Genomic DNA, 18,455 nt, shown 5'->3' with positions numbered 1-18,455 from the left:
CTGTGCTTTCTGTTAATTACATGCATTTTTCTTCCTTTGTCTCCTAATGGATAAAAGTAATTTACATATTCCTTTATATGAAATCTTTCTCTCAGTGGAGATGTTTGTTAGTGTAATTGAGGTGTCGTTTATCCAAGGTAGTGTCGCTGCTGCTCAGTGACTATTATGTGCATATATTTCTTTTTTCAGGACGGTATACAGCCAAAGAACACTGGTAATTTTGCAATATAAAAGAAAAGCCCTCTCTATGATGAGAATTTGTCAAAATGCTTCATTTACTAATGAGGACAGAGATGAGTAGAGTGAACCCTTCCTAGAGACAAGGATTTGATTGGCAGCTTAGCCAGGTTTCAATCAGGGACAGGCTCCCTCATATCAATAACGGATTTCCTTGCTTGCAGAAATTTCTTCTGCTGTATCTGCAACGACGATGGTTAAATAGCACTGGAAATAATGTTTCCTTTCTACAATACAAATTTGCAGGGAGATTTTATATTTTTCTTTAGTATCTCAGTGACAAAATTAACAGGTTTGCTGATGGCTTTGTGTTTGTTTCTTCTAGCCAGTGTGCAAAAGAATGAAAGTACAAATTAACAGGGCTTTCAACGTCATTGCAATAGTATACTATAATTTTAAATGAGAGAGGAAAAAATTCTGAGCTTTTTCCATGTCAAACCCAAATGTTCTTTTTTTCTTTGCATTTGTCATGAAATCTCCCTTCCTGGCTAGAAAAGCCAGAGAAGATAGCTGCCTAATATATTATATAGAGATCTGACGGTCATATAATGTATTTCCTCAGTACCCATATTACTTGCCTAGTAACACAGTTCCTTGGAATTAACCTCAACTTTAAAAATCCCTAAGCATCTCCAAGTGGCTGGTACTTGAAAACCAAAATAGAAGCGAGAAAACTTCCTCTTCTTTCCCCAAAGGTTTACACTTTGCCTTCAAGGTGTGTACAAGGTAGTGATGCTAAAGTAAAAGCCAAATCAGTTCTATTTTGGATAGCTTATACTGAAAAAACCTGAAATCGATATAGTAGAATTCACAGGAAAAAGGCATCTGACTTTGAAGGCTGAAAGTAAAAATAGTCACTAATACTTCTAATCATGTTTTGAACCTATGTACATACACATATGTAAGTACATATCATGGATAGAGCTTGGAATAAAACCTGGCATGCAGGCTTTGTATGCTGTGGTCTGTTGCAGTATGCACTATTCAACCATTTGAAATATTAAAATTTTGTAGTGTGCTTTGTCGTTGCACACTATGCATATGTGTTTTACACCAAACTGAGGTTCAGCTACAGATGATAGTTGAAAAGGAAATGAAAGAAATACTTGAGACGTTTCTTTCCACGCTCATACTCTGAATTCTCTGAAATATATACTGGAAATCTTTTGAGGAAAAAGTCTCAGCTAACCTTCTTGCCAATTTATTGATGCTGTTACACATGTACTGCATGCTTTCCTAATACAAAATCTTTATGGTGAAGACTTTCCATCCCTGGAGGTTTTGTGCAGGCTGGAACCACTAATCTGAGTCATATTCCCCTATCCAGCCATTGATATTCACATCTAGGAAGCATCCTGTGTTTGAGATGTCTGCTTCTCTGTCAGATTCAGTTGAATTCAACCAATAATTAATAAAAGTGTTAATGTGTAACAGAGAACACTGTAATCTAAGCCTCATTTCCTTCAGAAATGTGGCTCAATAATCAATTAATCTTTTGTTACTTTAATTATTCAGATAAACTACCACGGAACATAGCACCAAGAGGCAAAATGCAAATAAGAGTTTTCTTTCCCTGCATGCACTCTGTGATGGATAGGGATAAGCATTACAACGTTCTTTTCTATGGAGCTGTATATTTTTATCTAAAAATTATATATATATATATATATTTTTTTTTTTTTCAAATTTCTCCATTTGAGCTACTTTTCTCCTGTTTACTACACAGTATGAATTATTTCTGAGTATTTTAAAATGTATTGGAGAGGCCAGAGACATGCAAGCTGAAATGCTAGGAAGAACAAAATTAAGTACTGCAAATACCAAACACTTGACTCAGAACAGTCAGGTAGGGTATCCTTTCTGCACATATCGTACCCTTCAAAATCTGGTTTGAAACAAATCTTCTCTCCAGCTATGCAATTAATGGGATAAATAAACAATATTATGCACACAAACAAATTTGTAGCCAATCAGCATGTAACATTACCCCACTCTGGGACATCCATAGTAGATATATGGTCTTTGTACTTGAACAAACAGGTTTTCCATGTGTAAATTTTGTTTTAGGTAGTAGATTTCCTCCATACTGGCATTTAATCTTCTACAGCTGACTCACATAATTCCAGTGCAGGTCAGTTGTACATGGTAGCCAAAGTTATGGTCTTGTGGGGTTCCTTTTAAAATATCTCTTGTAGTCTCAGTCTAGTACAAATAGTCAATTTAAAAACAGTAACAAATATCAGGTATAAAAGTTGGCATGAAATAAATGCCAATTTTTCCGTCTTAGGCCTGTGGGGTCCTTTCCTTTTTTTTCTGTAGCAGCATCTCTGAATCATTGGATCCCTGCTGTCAGAATACTCATTAATAGTAGTTGCACTAAATGTTTCCAACAAAACATAAAACCGAACTTAATCTTTTTTTTTTTTTTTTTTTTCCATTCATTGTGTTCGCCAGTCAGGCTAAGTACAGTGCATGTTCTTTTATATTTATCATTAGACATCAAAACTCAGCAGCTTGAATTCCATATTGGAGGCTATGGTAGAAGATGGATGGAGAATGGTTTTAAATCAAGCCTGGAAATGTATTTCTGTATCAGGCCCTTTTGGTTCAAATTTAATCAAAAATTTTGTACAAAGCTTTCATGAATCTAAGCAGCTGCACTGATGACCAGTTAAAACTATAGAAAGGAGGGCTGAATGCTCGAAAGTCCTTAGTGCAGTCAAGCAGTCAATCCATACATGTCTCTGTGCTACATATAGGTCTCATGATCTTTGACTGCATAGAGACCAAAAAAAAAAAAAAAAAAAAAAGGAATAAACAACATATACAAGACATAATCAGTAAAAAGGTCCCTATTCCTTCCTCCTCAGATTTAAAGCATCTCATTTAAAATGGAGGGAGTAGGGTCAAACAGGTAGTATCTTTGTAGTAAAGAAATGTATTTTGTTAAAATAAACTGTTCTTTAGTTTAAAGGAGGGTAAGGTGATTTCCACTTTTTTTCTTTTTTTTTTTCTTTTTGTCTATGTGTACATAGTGTTTCCTGAGTTTCTCCATTTGATTTTGATGGAAAAGAAAAGATGCTTTGGTATTCTGAAAGTAAACACTTGCTGATTCACCTGGCAGCCTGCGTAACTGTTTTTTAGGCTACTGAAGACTGCCCCAGAAATTTTCTAAATGAATCAGCTTGTCTTAAGCCAGTGCAGTTCCACTGATGTCAGTGTAACGATATAATAGATGACACAGGCTGGAAAACTTAGCCCAGTCTGACTTCAGTTTTCTTCCACCTTTGTTTGGAGTGTAACACTGTTAACTAGAGGGCTTTTGTTGTAGTCCTCTGTGGCTGCTTAAAACCAATTTCATTATGCTTATTTGTCATACACATAAAAGAAATGTGTATTTATGTTAAAAATGCTCAGCAAAATCATGTAGAAATAGTATCACTATGAGAGAAATGTGGGAAAATTTGTCATTTACTCAAGTCTGGAAAGAGATCCAACTCCGTGCAAATCACAGTGACTAAAAATGCACCCAGCAGAAAGCCATTAATTATAACATCTTTCTGAAATCCAGACTTGATTGCAGCATGTTTTTTAATGTAGATGGCGATTGGGACCAGTACAGATTTTATTCTATTGCTGTAGAGCAGAAAATTGAACCATTCTGAATTGCTTTATTTAAATGTCAGGTTGACCACAAAACAACCTGCTTTATGCCTATAATATAGAATAAATGTAATTTGCTTCCCTGCTGAGTTCCTACATTTGCACAGGAGGATCGGTTTAAGGGTGTGCTGTATTTTGATATAAATTCGCGTGTTAATAAGGAAAAAGATTAGAAGATAATCTTAACTGTACCATTCAAATCTCAAGTTCTTTCTGATGTTAAGTATCTATGGACCATGACAGCTGCCTTTGTAATTTCATCTGATTGCTTATTAATGATCGAGAATACTGCAAATTAGGTAAAACAGGCAAATTAGGCCCATGCTCCCTATATCTGGTGTTAGCAATAGACCTTCATCAAGTGGGAGGCTGGACTAGAGATCTCCGGAGGTCCTTTGCAATGCTAATGTTTCTATGATTATTCCCTCTGTAGGAGTGATGCTTTTCAGAACTTTTTCCTTAAATGAAACATTTCCCTGCATTGATGCAAATCTACTGAAAGAGAATTCTCAGTTAACTTCTGTGTATTAGTAGAATGTTCTTTTAGTTAAAGAATCTATTATCACAATGGCAAGCTTGAAGTCTTTTACCCCCACTGAGTAGTATATTCAGAATCCAGTGAAATTCAAATATAAAAGCTGGGCTGCAGTTTTATTTAAATTTTTATTCAGTTTGAAGAATTCATCTTTTCCCGTGAAGAGTTGCAAAATAAGGAGGGTTTGGTTTTTTTTTTGTTTTTTTTTTTTGTTTTTTTTTTTTGTAATTCTCTCTAGATAATTAATCTAAAGAAAGAAAAACTGTCAGTCTGACAAATTAAATTATCCATGGGTGATATATCTGACAAGTGTATGAACACTGTCACAATAGGCTAATAATGGTAAGATATTAGCACTGAGCCAAAGGCAGAGTGACCTGTGCTCTTTTTTGGCTACAGACTGCTTTTAAAGATGGATTGTCTTCTGCATATTTTATTTTTATCAGATGATAATTGAACATACCACTTACTTTCAACCTAATGATTTCATACCTTTTTCACAGACACTACTGATTCAGAAAATTCAATAAATGAAAAATATTCAGTGTATTTTTAAAATATTATTTCTAATGCTACTTAAGAATGGGGAAGAATGTGGATAGAGAATTGTAGCATGTTCTGCCGCCTTTCTACAGCCCATCTGTGTGATTCCACAGTATATAATTTCAGAAGCATTGATCTTTGATATCTAGAGCAGATTTTTTTTCTTCTACATTGCCTTCTTTTTTACTAGATCTCATGACTATGTGCTCAAACTCATGCTAGTCATTTCTAGATCTAACAATCTATTAATTCCTGAAATTTAGGAACCTGCTTTTATAACATGTATATGCTTCTTAAAATGGAAGGTGATAATTTAGCAGTATGGTGGAAGTACAAAGGTGTGCTTAGGTACTTCTAGTTCACTAGGTTTTGAGTGATTCTTACAAATGTACACAGATGAGAGAAGAATATGAGGACTAGTTAGCATTATAACAAAGGATGGTTAAATTACCCACAGGGATCAATTTTGGTTCAGGTAGAAACTTCTGTTCAAAGTGTGTTGCCTCTAGGTTTTTGAAAGAACTCTTATTAAGTCCATACTGCTAAGCCTCTTACAACATGCTGTGCAAAGTCTGTAAATATGGATAGGAGATTAAGATTTTTTTTGTTGTTTAGTCTTTCTAGAAGCAATGAAAACATATTTCATCCAAAATGCAAATGTGGGAAGATGCAGAAAATGACTTTGCGTAAACTAATTCACCCTCATCAGATTTTAGAATTTTTTTTTACTTTTCACTCTATGGAACTAAAATTTTATCTTTGTTTCTTGCCTTGTCTCTGTTAATATCCACACTGGATTTATTTTGAATTACTGTAGTCTATAAACAAATTCATTGAAGAAAAGAGAGTGAAATATAGAAGTTATTTCCTTGACAAACAGAAAAAGCGAGACAAAGAAAACTTTGGAGATAAGACTTACTAGTTTGCATATGTCAAAAGGAGGGAGAAGGCTGTGCTAACCACAAGCCTGTTTATCATCTCACACCTAACAAATAACTAACTGTTGATTGTATAAATACGATTAACTGAAAATCAAACTGCAGTTTCCAAACCAGACAACTAACATAATGTGTGAAAAAATACTTGGTCCTTTTAACACCATTCATTACCTGATGGCAGTCATCATTCACTTCTCCATGTTCATTTCAAATGCACTCTTGTATACCCTGAAATTTACTGAAAAAAAGAACTGAAGTAGTTTTTACTATTACAAACATAATAGTCCAAAATGCCATGCCAGCTACTCTTTTTATTGCCAGACAGAAAAATTAGCCATTAATCATCATTAAGGTAAAAGCTCACTTTAAATATAGTATGCACATTAATCTAAGCACCAAATTATAAAGTCTGTGTTGCCAAGTGAAAATCAAGAATTTAAGCTTCAATTCTTTATAATGCAAATAGATCTACTACATCAGTGAATCTGCTTTGTATGAGTCAGCTGATAAGAAAAAACTTACAAGAACCCCCACGTTTAATGGGGCAAGCTGCAAATTAAGAAGTTAATGATTCCAGATCCCATAAATGACATTTAATTGAAGATGATACTACTGGGCTTCAGTTTTCTCAATCCTTATTTCAACTATTCTGTACTGTTGCAGGTTTGCTTGCTTTAAATAATAATCTATACTTCATTTCATTTTGGCAGTGCAAGGGAAAAGAGATGAACTGTCCATACTGCAGAGCTTGAAATATGCTGAAAAATACTAAGCCATACATCCTTGAAAGTCCTTGATAGATTTTATGAATCTTGAATTTAAATTTTAATTGTTTAATTGTGTAATAATGTTCCTCTACATGAATACCAAAGAAACTATTTTAATTGTAGAGTCCTATAGATGCAAAAAGTAAAAAAAAATTTAAAATTAATAAAAAAAATCAGTTTAACAAATATTTTGAGGTAGAAGATATCCCAGCCATTTTTTTTCCCCTATTTGCATTTGCGCTAATTTGGCCAATCATTTTAAAATGACTGTGCATCACAGTTATTCTTCTGTAATAACTCCATGCAAAACTGGCTAGTCATTTTTTCTGACAAATTTTAAGATGAACTTCTGTGAAGCAAGCTTAAAGGCCTTCTCAATTTTTCTCTTCCTACACCTCCCAAATAATTTCTGAAACCCTTGAATCTCCAAATTACAAAATTCCTTAGGTATTACTCATAATATGATAATGGGAGCACCAATACACCAGTTCCCTGCCCCTTAGTGCAGTTGCATTTTCACTCAGGTTCTTAATGCAGGCAAAGTTTCCTCTCCTGGCCTGAATGGATGGAGATACTGAGTTATTGATTTGAATTTTCTCCTCGTTGTGCCGGAGGGGATGAGGGTTCCATCCTTACAGTTTAGGAGCTCATAAGCACTCCTGAAAATCTGTTTCAGGGTTTGCCTATCTTCTTTAAACAGGCAGATCGTACACTATGTAAGCAAGGGTGAGAATGGCACTACGTCTTGAAAAAGGAACTAACCTTTCTTCTGTGCAGACAAAGCACATCTATTTTAAAACTTTTAGTACGTATATTTCTTTCAGTTGTGTGAGTTCATATTTAATGAAAGTTCTATTTTACTACCGGCTTATTATGTTCTGATTTTATCATACAGAAAAATGATGACTAAAGTGATGAAAGGCTAGTAAATTAAATGTAAACTTTTGTTGGTTATTATGTCTATAGAAATTTTTTATCCAGTAGCTGAAGACCATGTTAATAAAACGATATACAACATAGACAAAAGGGTGCAATGTGCAGCATAATGGTACTGTGATTTAAATCTAATCAAGATCACCAGCTACTTCAGTGTCACATCAAATTATCATTTTGTTTTAGATTTTAGTGTTTGCTAAATTTGATGGGCATGGGTAGTGCTTTGTGATGCAGTAATTACATGGAGATATTCTATATACACTTTTAACAAGGTAGAGGTAAAAATTATAAGCAAATGTAACTGGAGGATATTTTCTTTTAATTTTTTAAATCATACTTCACTAGAATACATTTGACTTCTGGTGGATTCTACATTTCTGGTGGCTGAAGGTCTCATTTTTAAAAATTTTGTAGATAACTGACTGTTCCTGCATAGTGAACTTTTCCTAGAATCTGGAATAGATAACAGAAAAAAAAAATCTATGCATAATAGTGAAGATAAATTATGCATTTAGATATGTAGCTAAATTAGACTGTGTTGTTCTAAATACATATCACAGTTTGAAATAGTTTTATATTTACAAACCTCAATTTAAATTGCAGCGAAATGCAGCCTTATAGGTTTCTTTCTTTTTACATTTGGACAGGGTGGAGGTAATTGGACTGACCAGTCACATACACACACAGGCACACACACCCCCTTGTCCAAATGGGAAGTGTACCAGATTTAAATCATAGGGGTTTTTTCTATCTAGAAACAAATATGAAAGTTCAAAAGGCAATTTCCTTTTAAATTGCGAAGACAAAGAAAAGGACAGCAAACAAAAAAATCAAAAAAGTGATTACGGTAAAAAGATGGACTGATAAACGTGAACCATTGGCAAAATTGTATTGATTTTTCTCTGTCAGAACTAGATGCCTTTGATGCCTGGTGATGAGCAATATGTAACATTAAAAGCAAAATATTTATAAGTTGTATGCATGTTAAGTTAAAATTGTCTTTGCATAAGACAGTTTTAAAATTTGTCTTTTTAATGACCAGTCTCTGTCTTGAGAGTCGTATTTTCTTTTGTGAGTAATTTTTAACTCCTAGACAATTTCATCTTTTGTTTGCTTATAATGGGAGGTTTTTTTGTCTTTCTTTTCAGTTGGTTGTTACATGGATTATTGTTTTCAGTAGTAGTTTCAATGTAAGAATTTCTCCTAACAATATTGTCTTCAGATGAGCTTTCAGAACTATTTATATGAAAAAATTTTTGGTCCCAATCATATGGCAACTGGGAGCTGTTTTCCCTCTGGTGTAATTTACTGAGTGAGATGGTGTGTTGCAACTAGATGTTACCAAGTTCTAACAAGCATGGTAATTTACTTGGATTAGGTAATTTACCTAAATGAAGAACATAGCTCACTAAAAAGAGACTACCAGGATGAGTTAGCTTTATTAATGTAGCTGAATGTTCATTAGCAAATTGATATTTAATCTTTATACTTCTGGTTGTCTTTTCTGATCGTGCAAGCCAGCTCATAGGGAGGATTTTCTCTATGACAATGAGGTGAGGAAAAATCTGTGTGTGGCTCTAGATCTCAGAATGTGATCCACCAGTGTGATACAATTTAAAGGCAAATGCCAGGCCATGTCTCACAGCAGATTTCTAGTGTTAGTTGAGAAATGTTACATCCTTCCTGTAAGACACATAGCCACTCATTTCCAAACTAGATTAACTGAAACCAGTATGGATGTGGAGCAGCTGGATGATCAGAGGAATAAAATTTGGTCTTACAAGGAACAACTAGAAGAGCGTAGCTTTTTTACCGTGACAAAATCAAACTAAGAGGGTATGCTTGCTACCCATAAGCACATCAGAGGCATGAACATTAAAGAGGAAAAAGACTACTGAATTTGAAAGACAGTGCTGGCACAAGAACAACTGGATACAAATCAGAAATGAAGACATTTAGGAAGTAACAAGATACTATTTGTCCTCTAAATGCTTCTAATCATATGAATTTCTCCAATTACTCAGAAGCTTGCAAGTATTCTCCAGTTACTGAGTTACGTTTCCCTGTGATGTAATGCTTCCTGGTTTTCCATCTCCCTTCCTTCTGAGAGAATAAATATCTATTTTGATTGATGTGTGAGACAATTGTGCCAGCTGATCACAATTTTATTTTTACGTTGATGGGGAATGTTTTAGACATGTACTGTTCCCTTTACCATTTTATAGGATGAAGAAATTTTCTTCATCCTATAAAATGATTTAATTGCATGGCTCAAACATTTTGTTTCTATTATTCTCCCAAACAGGGAATGCTGAAATAGGGCTGACAGAAGATCTTGAAGATGGCAGAAGCCTAGCAAAAGATCATCTTGGTATTTTTTCTTTTCTCCTACTAATATTGAAAGAGGAGTGACAAATCCCTATGTCTATTGCTTTGCATCCGACATTGTAAAACCAATTGTCCAGAATTTGTTAAAAAAATGTAACTATTTTAAATCTGATCCTGGGATTTTGTAGCTGCCCAAGGAGCTTGTTGCACCAAAACAAGTCCTTTCAAGGAATTTGTTCAGGAATACAAAGACTGATTGAAATACTCTTAGTAGCATCTCAAACTCTGGGAAAGAGCTCCAAGGGTTCTGCAGCTTTTAGCTAATAGTTCCTACGCTTCGGTTTTTCACTGAAGTGCCTGAAACCTCCTAATGCAAGGCTGAGGATTTGTTTAACTGCCAGGGAGTAAACTACATGGTAGCCCATGGGCAAACAATGCAGAACAAACCAGTAATTGATTTGAATGGCAGATCAATTACACTGTTGTACTGTACTTGTGGCACAGAAAATGTATAAAAAAGACAATTGTAAACAATCACAAGGGCTATCCTATCAATGTTACTAGCAAGTTGAAACTCAGCATGAAAAACTTGCTGGCGTTACTCATTTTTTTTCAAAAATAAATTTACTGTATGTCTCTAGCAGTTTAGAGGAGAATTGATACAGGACATTAATTCAGTATATTAATGTTGAAAACAGGAGTTTACTTTTGGACTATGGCTTTATATATGTTCTCCTAAGTTTCAATAATAAAACAGAAAGCACAGTAAGTTATTGCAAATCCTGCAGATTTTAGGAGACCAGGGTGAGATATCTACACTAATTAAAATCATAGATACATAGAATGGTTTGGGTTGGAAGGACCTTAAAGATCACCTAGTCCCACCCCCTGCCCTGGGCAGGGACACCTTCCACTAGCCCAGGTTGCCCAAAGCCCCGTCCAACCTGGCCTGGAACACTGCCAGGGAGGGGGCAGCCACAGCTTCTCTGGGCAACCTGTGCCAGGGCCTCACCCCCCTCACAGGGAAGGATTTCTTCCTTACATCTAATCTAAGTCTGCCATATTTCAGTTTAAAACAGTTACCCCTTGTTGTATCACTACCTATCTTTCCTGTAGCTCCCTTTAAGTACTGGAAGGCCACTCTAAGGTCTCTCCAGAGCCTTCTCTGGGATGAACAACCCCAATTCTCTCAGCCTGTCCTCACAAGGGGAGGTTCTCCAGCCACCCAGTAATCTTCATGGCCTCCTCTGGACCCTCTTGAGCAGGTTCTTGTCCTTCTGATTTTGAGGGCCCCAGAGCTGGACACAGGACTCCTACAGGGGGAAAATCCCCTCCCTCGCCCTGCTGGCCACACTGCTCTGGGTGCAGCCCAGCACATGGTTGGCTTTCTGGGCTGTGAGTGCACATTGCTGGCTCACAGTCAGTTTTCCACCCACCAACACTCTCAGGTCTTTCTCCGCAGGGCTGCTCTCCATCCACTCCTCACCCAGCCTGTGTTTGTGCTTGGGATTGCCCTGACCCATGGGCAAGACCTTGCACTTGGCCTTGTTGAACTCCATGAGGTTTCCATGGACCCACCTCTCCAGCCTGTCCAGGTCCCTCTGGATGGCACGTCCCTTCCCTCCAGTGTGTCAACTGCACCACACAGCTCGGTGTTGTCAGGGAACTTGCTGAGGGTGCCTCAGTCCCACTGTCCTTGTCACCAACAATGTTAAACAGCACCAGTCCCAACGCCCGCCCCTGAGGAACGCCACTTGTCACTGCTCTCCACTTGGACATTCTTAAGAATTCTTAAGAGATGTTTCTTAATCTCTCATGCATTATTCCTTGAGAACAGAATACCCTGGTAAAATAATTTATAATCTTCCCTTAAAAGTCTAAGCACCGGTACATTCTGATCCCTTGCTCCTGTACACTGAAATGATAACCTTTATCAGAAAACTAGTTTTCCTGAGCACGGACCAGATTTCTCCATAGATCAGGTTATTTTCAGGCCCATGACAAGTGTTATGGTTCTGATCCTGGGCCTACAGTAGATCTTACCGTCAGCATTAAGTTTTTATGCACAGCATGAGACTGTGTCATATAGGGCTACCTCTTGTCATTTCTGATCTGAAGAAAAGGACAAATTATCAAAGTAAGAATCTTAAATTTTTTTATAGATTTTTACAGAACTTGTTAGTAAAGGATCAGCATTACAAAATGCATGTAAATAGCTCTTGATCGGGCGTGGCCCTGCATTAGTTGGAGTTCACTGAGCTCATCATAGAGATCATATGGGGTGCTTTGAGTTTCAGCCTCCCTATATCTGTACCCAGAAAAATGGCTGGTGTTAACATGCACCCATTAAATTAGTTATTCTCCATTAAAGTTTTCTACTGGTTTAACCTCCCTGCATATTTTAACATCAATGGTTTACAATGTTCAGTAGAATTCAATTTTTCACAGCCGTCTTGTCTTAAAAGCAGAAGTACCTAGAACCCAAAGTGCCAGATATACAAATTATCTTATGCAATATTCTGATAATGCTAAAAGCTGAACTGTAAAAGTGCAAAACACCCTGAGGTGTTCTATGGTTTCTTCAGCCCTCACCTTCAACTCTGAATAAGAAAGTTTGTAAAGTATTTTGCAAAAATCAGTCACATAAAATGTCAGTTTAGCTTAGCTCCTTAATGTAGGAATTTGACATTTGTTTTACAAATTAGCATGAGCTAAAAAATACGTTACCTATTACTATATGCCTGTAAATAGATTTTTATAAAGTTTATTAGCATAAAACAGCCTAAAAGTACAGCAGTAGTTAATAATAGAGAGCTGCTTTGTCCCTTATCTTCCCTGGGTTCATAGTCTGTGGCTTTTCAATTCTTTCAGGTGTGACTATGCATGTAACGAAATAATTTAATATCGACATCTTTAGAGGGAAATAACTGCTCTTAGCAGTTAATATTTCATTGTTTTGTGTTGGGGCATTTCCCGACTTATTCCCCATCAAGCTTTCAGAGAATAATTGCAGAAATGAAAAATAGCATTCATTTCATTTAATCTTTTACACTGAGAGCTAAACTGAAACCAGTTTTACATGATGACAATGCTGTGTTGGAACAAAACACACAATTTAATAGATTTACCGATGTAAGGAATAATGTGCATTTGCACAGACCATACTAATGAAAGTGTAATTTGAAAGACAGAAAAACTGAAGCTCCAAAATTTCAAATTGATTGGAAATTCAGTGCCTTTCAAAAGATTCATTTTTTATGTTTCTAAATCCTGAGGTCTGAGTGGGAATTAGGGCTCACACAGTGGGGTACAAAATATATTTTGCTTTCAGGAGAAAATAGTCTGTGTTTTAGAAAGTTATGTTAATGCACCCACCACAACTCTATCAGAAAAATCATTCTGTGTTATACAAGGAGTAATTTGATATACATTCTTTATTAAAATAGTCAGTATTTTCCATGAATCCTGTGAACTTATCTTTGAGGGTTGCTACGTGGTGATTCTCCATCCCTACCAGCTCTAGTCTACATGTAATGCCTCAGAGTTTATTAAAGGGATGAGCGGAAGCAACATCTAGCCCCAGCAGAGCAACTTCAAACCTTTAATGTTCAATTCTGGATTTAGTTTTAGCAGTCAAGGCTCATAGGTAGTTTGCAATTTAAATTCTGACATTTGCTTTTGTTATTGCTATTTGTTGCTATTGCTGTGCAGTTTATGACTTTCTCTCCTGCACTATGGAAAATAGGTAGAAGCTTTTTTAAGCAGAATCACAGAGGCATAGGTGGGCAGTGCTCTCTTGTATGGTAATTGCTTTACAAGTGATGCATGATTTTTGGTTTTCAGATTTAACCTGAATTCCGAAAAAAGGAGCAACTTACAATTTCTTGTGTTTATGGCTACTTGTGGGGCCCATCTCTCTTAATCATGAGATTCTCTCCACATTGTGATATTTTATTTTCCTCTAACTTATCCCACAAATTGTCACCACGCATTTTGGCCTCAGAACTCTCATAGTTGATGGCCTTCCATTGATGTACTTGGAAGCCATTGTTTATATTGTCTTTACCTTCATATCTTATTTAAATTTATCACATTCTTGATTTATGATCTCAGCTATTCCACTGAGATCTTACACAGCTCTGTGGTTGGAATCTGATGATAAGAAGTTCACAAAACAGGCCAAGAAAGCCTGCAGCCAAGAGCTGATAGTCCCCAGCAGCCTTCACCTGCCATCAACAACTGTTCTCTACTATGAGCAGCTAATCAGAGAAAGCAATGTATTTAACTGTGTGCCTCTTGTGCATGACTCCCTGTATTATAGTTATTACAGTGTTCATATAGTGCCAGCTAGAACTAAACATGTGCTAACAGTGGAACTGATGTTATCTGATGGTGCTAGACTTTTCCTCATGTAGTGCTTGATTTTTCTGCTGCTATTTTTCTGTTTAAGTGATTGATACTATTTTAAAAGCACTGGTGCCACCTGAAGAAGCAAAAAAGGGCATTTGTGTGTGTGTGTGAATTGTGATTTTTATCGGAGTTACAAAGATTTCATGTCTTTCAAACTCTGAAAAGTGACAGGTATCAATATTAGCCAATAGTGCAGCTGAACTGGTTGAGGAGTGAACAGTTTCTGGTGATTTCCAGTTCTGCTGATAGTTAAGACAACATTTCAGGCAACTGAATTTGAAAGTTATCACTCATGTAAAACTATTTAAAATGAGAAAGAAATTGAAAAATGTCCTTTGGATTTGAATGTCTAAGTTTTATCAGATCTATCAATATGATAAACCTTCCAGAACCAACCTTAAAACATTGTTGGACAGTATGAAGAGTCTGGGGGAATCCACAGCAAAATCAAAGATAAAATCAGAACTAAAAGCATCCTACAATAATTGTAGTCTGTAAGATATATTTCTTGTCAGACGTTACATATGTGTAGTTAATAGTCTGAAAGTTCATGAATATTAATCCTGAGACATCAAAATAAGTCTACTGTGTATAACAGCAAGCTAATCTTTGAATTCAATAAACACAGTATACTTTTAATTTAGGTAATGAAAGGCTTAGCTTTTTAACCAATATAAATTTTGCATAGTGGTAAAACAATTGATAGTTTTACTATCCTGATTTACTCTGATGGAAATGTTGCAGCACCCTGTTCTTTCTCTTTAACCTTAAAGCTTTTAATCTTTTTATAATGTCTACTTCATAATGGATCACTGATGATTTTAAGCTGGTATTTTAGGGCACCACTATCAGATTCATCACTTCTGGAAGTTTTGCTTAATTCAGTACATATTTTACTTAAGGAGACCAGCTTGAAACTGTCATGTTCTAAACCATGTTAGAAAACAGTCTTGGATGTTTTAAAGCTTTGTGTTAGGAATTGAGTCTCCGATCTGAGACCTCTTAACAAGGCCTGTTTTTCAAGAAGTAGAGCCATTTAAAGGTGTTTCTAACTTCACTTTTTTTGAAAGTCCTGTCACTGAAGACAAATGGAAGCTGACTGCCACTTTCAGGAAGTTTGTTTACAACCTTTATTCAGACCTGTGCTGATTTTGATAGTGCTGTCGCTCTAGTCTTGGCATGCTCCCAGTGATCTTTGTTTATTCCAGTAGATGAAAACCAGATCTGTATCTATAGAAGAAAGTATTTTTCTTTAAAAGAGCATACATTGGAAAAACATTTTTAAAATGTTGGATAAAATTGAACTGGGGTAACTTGAAGACATTGCACACATGGCTGTAACTAAAGATTTTAATTATAATCTCTGTAGGCAAAAAAAAGTAGTAGTACATCACAGCCATTGAACACCCCAGTCTTAGAGAATGGAAAATAAAATTGAGTTCCACATGGTCAGTGCTCTGATGCACAACAGAATGGACTGGTGAAGTAATTAAGTAAGAGAAGAATGCATGGAGGGTATATTTGTGAAGTAGATGAAAATTTATCAATCCTTTTTCAACAACTTGGATGAAAAAAAAATTGGGCTTATTGCCTGTTGGAATAAGAGCATAGTTTCAGCAGTTTCTGAATGGCAATTACAGAATTGTTATTAGTTAACTGTAAGCAAAAATCTGGCCTTTGCTATCTCTGTTGATGAAGTGGGAAGAGTAATTACAGTTTGTAATTCTGAAGTGTACTGCCATGTATCACTCAAAAAGCCTTAAATATAAAAGTGTTACAGAGGCTTTATACTAAATTAAACTAATTAAGCAGATTGTGATGCTGTATGTGAAAAGCTACCCCAAATATGTTGAGAAAGCTTTGCTTGCCTTCCTTTGCCATGCAGAGGGACCTGGACAGGCTTGAGCAGTGTGGCCAGCAGGTCAAGGGAGGGGATTCTCCCCCTCTACTCTGCTCTTGTGAGGCCCCCCTGCAGTCCTGTGTCCAGCTCTGGGCCCCCCAAATCAGAAGGACACAGACCTGCTCGAGCGGGCCCAGAGGAGGCCACAAAGGTGACTGGGGGGTTGGAGCACCCCCCTGTGAGGACAGGCTGAGAGAGCTGGGGGGTTCAGCTGGAGAAGAGAAGGCTCCGGGGAGACCTTAGAGCGGCCTCCCAGGGCTGAAAGGGGCTGCGGGAAAGGGGGGAGGGACTCTTGATCAGGGGTATAGGGATAGGTAACAGTTTTAAACTGACAGAGGGCAGATTTAGATTAGATATAAGGAAGAAATTATTTTTTGTGGGAGTGGTGAGGCCCTGGCACAGGTTGCCCAGAGCAGCTGTGGCTGCCCCCTCCCTGGCAGTGTTCCAGGCCAGGTTGGACGGGGCTTTGGGCAACCTGGGCTAGTGGAAGGTGGCCCTGCCCAGGGCAGGGGGTGGGACTAGGTGATCTTTAAGGGCCCTTCCAACCCAAGCCATTCTGTGATTCTATGGTTCTTGCCTGATTTTACATTCCTTTTGAAAATGGCATCATGTAATGTAAATAATCCCTAGCAAACAAGAGTCAGACTGAGGGAGAGACTCTTACAGCTGTTTTTATGACTGAAATTACAGTTGAAGTGGTGAAGTTATATTTTTTGACAGTGTAGATACTCTTTCCCAGAGCTTGAAAGCAAATGTGTATTTCCTGGGTACAGATTTATAATGTGCCACTGGAGTGTTGTCATTGGTTTCTTATAAAATTCACTCTCAAAGTTTAAAGGATGGAAAGGATCAGCTGGTAAAGAATTGTGTAATATATCATTAAAGTGTATGAAAACTGCAAGGTGTTTCTGAACACTTTCTGCTTGTGCTGTCCTCAGGATGCAAATATGTCTGCTACCTCTCAAGATCAAACTTAATATCATCTCTACTTTTCCCTCTTACACTGTGACAGGATTATAAAATACTAGGGCATGGTTTATTATGGAGTTGGTTCTTAAGTAACAGATGTTCCATAATGATAACAAAGACTGCAGATTATAAATTGTCTGACTATTAACATATTTCTAAACCTTTACAATAATACAATGTCGCTAATTGTTGTCTCTGCAACATCTTTAGCCTAGAGGCTCTATAGGCAAGAAAAAAGGAGTCAGGGCAGCGTTTGGTAAATTGCAGTCATGTAGGCATCCAGCTTTACTAGAGAACATGACAGCAGTTGTTCCACAACATCGACCAATTGAAATAATTGTATGTCTTCTTATAGAACAAAATGGCAAGTTTCTAAAGCTGATATTATCTCTTTTCATTTCTGTAGTAGTTTTTCCTATTGTGAAATCTGCCTCAGTTACTAGGAAATGTGCTTTTCTCTGAGCCAACAAATTGAAGAGAGAACCCACAGAAGACAATTCTGGAGTTCATAACCCAGGCTGTATCATGAAAAGTAATTTATAGATAACAAACCATTAACCTTGAAGAGGGGAAGGTCAGCAAAGTGGCAGCAGTTTTATTAAAAACTGTGTGGGAAGAGAAGAGCAATATCTCAAACCCATCACAAACACATGAAATGCTATGATCGTTTTACACCTCAGTAAGCAGAGCTTCTTAAAGAATTCACCTTATGAAATAAATTAAATTGAATTATATGGGAACATATCAAACACTCACAGTAGTAAACTTCTGCTAACAGTATTGTGAAGATCCTGGCATTCATGTAAGCAAGTGTGCATGTAAGCATTTTTAACCAATTAAAAATAGAGCACATGGGTAATGCTGCTTCACTTCTGATAGAAAGACTCTTGTAAATTTTTCTTTGACTACTGCCATCTCATTGCGGAATTATACAGGAATTTGACTATTTATAATGATCTGTGTACAGTCATTTCATGTAAAACTCTTCTGACTCTTTAATTTTTCCCCATGACTCTTAAACACTTAAATTGTCCATACTCCACTAAATTATATCATTGGCTTCTCAACATCTTGGCATCATCTGTCAATAAATGTTTATAGTAATTGGGTATCTATAGTGTTTAGGTAAGACTGTATATTTCAGGTAAAAATTCTAGTATTAATACTCTGACTAACCCAAACTTCCATCAAATTAAGTAGAGTCAAAGCTGCATAAAACTCACAGAGAA

At 36.6% G+C, this 18,455-nt stretch overlaps 1 long non-coding RNA gene across 2 annotated transcripts in view; it reads left to right on the top strand.

The window, feature by feature from the left end:
* The window catches only part of LOC141967514 (uncharacterized), a 118,005-nt gene that overhangs the window by 80,883 nt on the left and 18,667 nt on the right, over window positions 1-18,455 (top strand). Inside the window, exon 4 of one of the 2 annotated variants that reach the window (XR_012634707.1) lies at window positions 9,925-9,989. The exons of the other annotated variant lie outside the window; for it this stretch is intronic. This is a non-coding gene — a long non-coding RNA (uncharacterized LOC141967514). Of the gene's footprint in view, window positions 1-9,924; window positions 9,990-18,455 lie in introns of those variants that run through there. 2 annotated transcript variants of the gene reach the window in all.

Source organism: Athene noctua, chromosome 17 (genome assembly GCF_965140245.1).
Source record: "Athene noctua chromosome 17, bAthNoc1.hap1.1, whole genome shotgun sequence".
Taxonomy (NCBI): domain Eukaryota; kingdom Metazoa; phylum Chordata; class Aves; order Strigiformes; family Strigidae; genus Athene; species Athene noctua.
The sequence above is the reverse complement of the archived record's forward strand: the minus strand, read 5'-3'. Positions and strand labels throughout refer to the sequence as shown.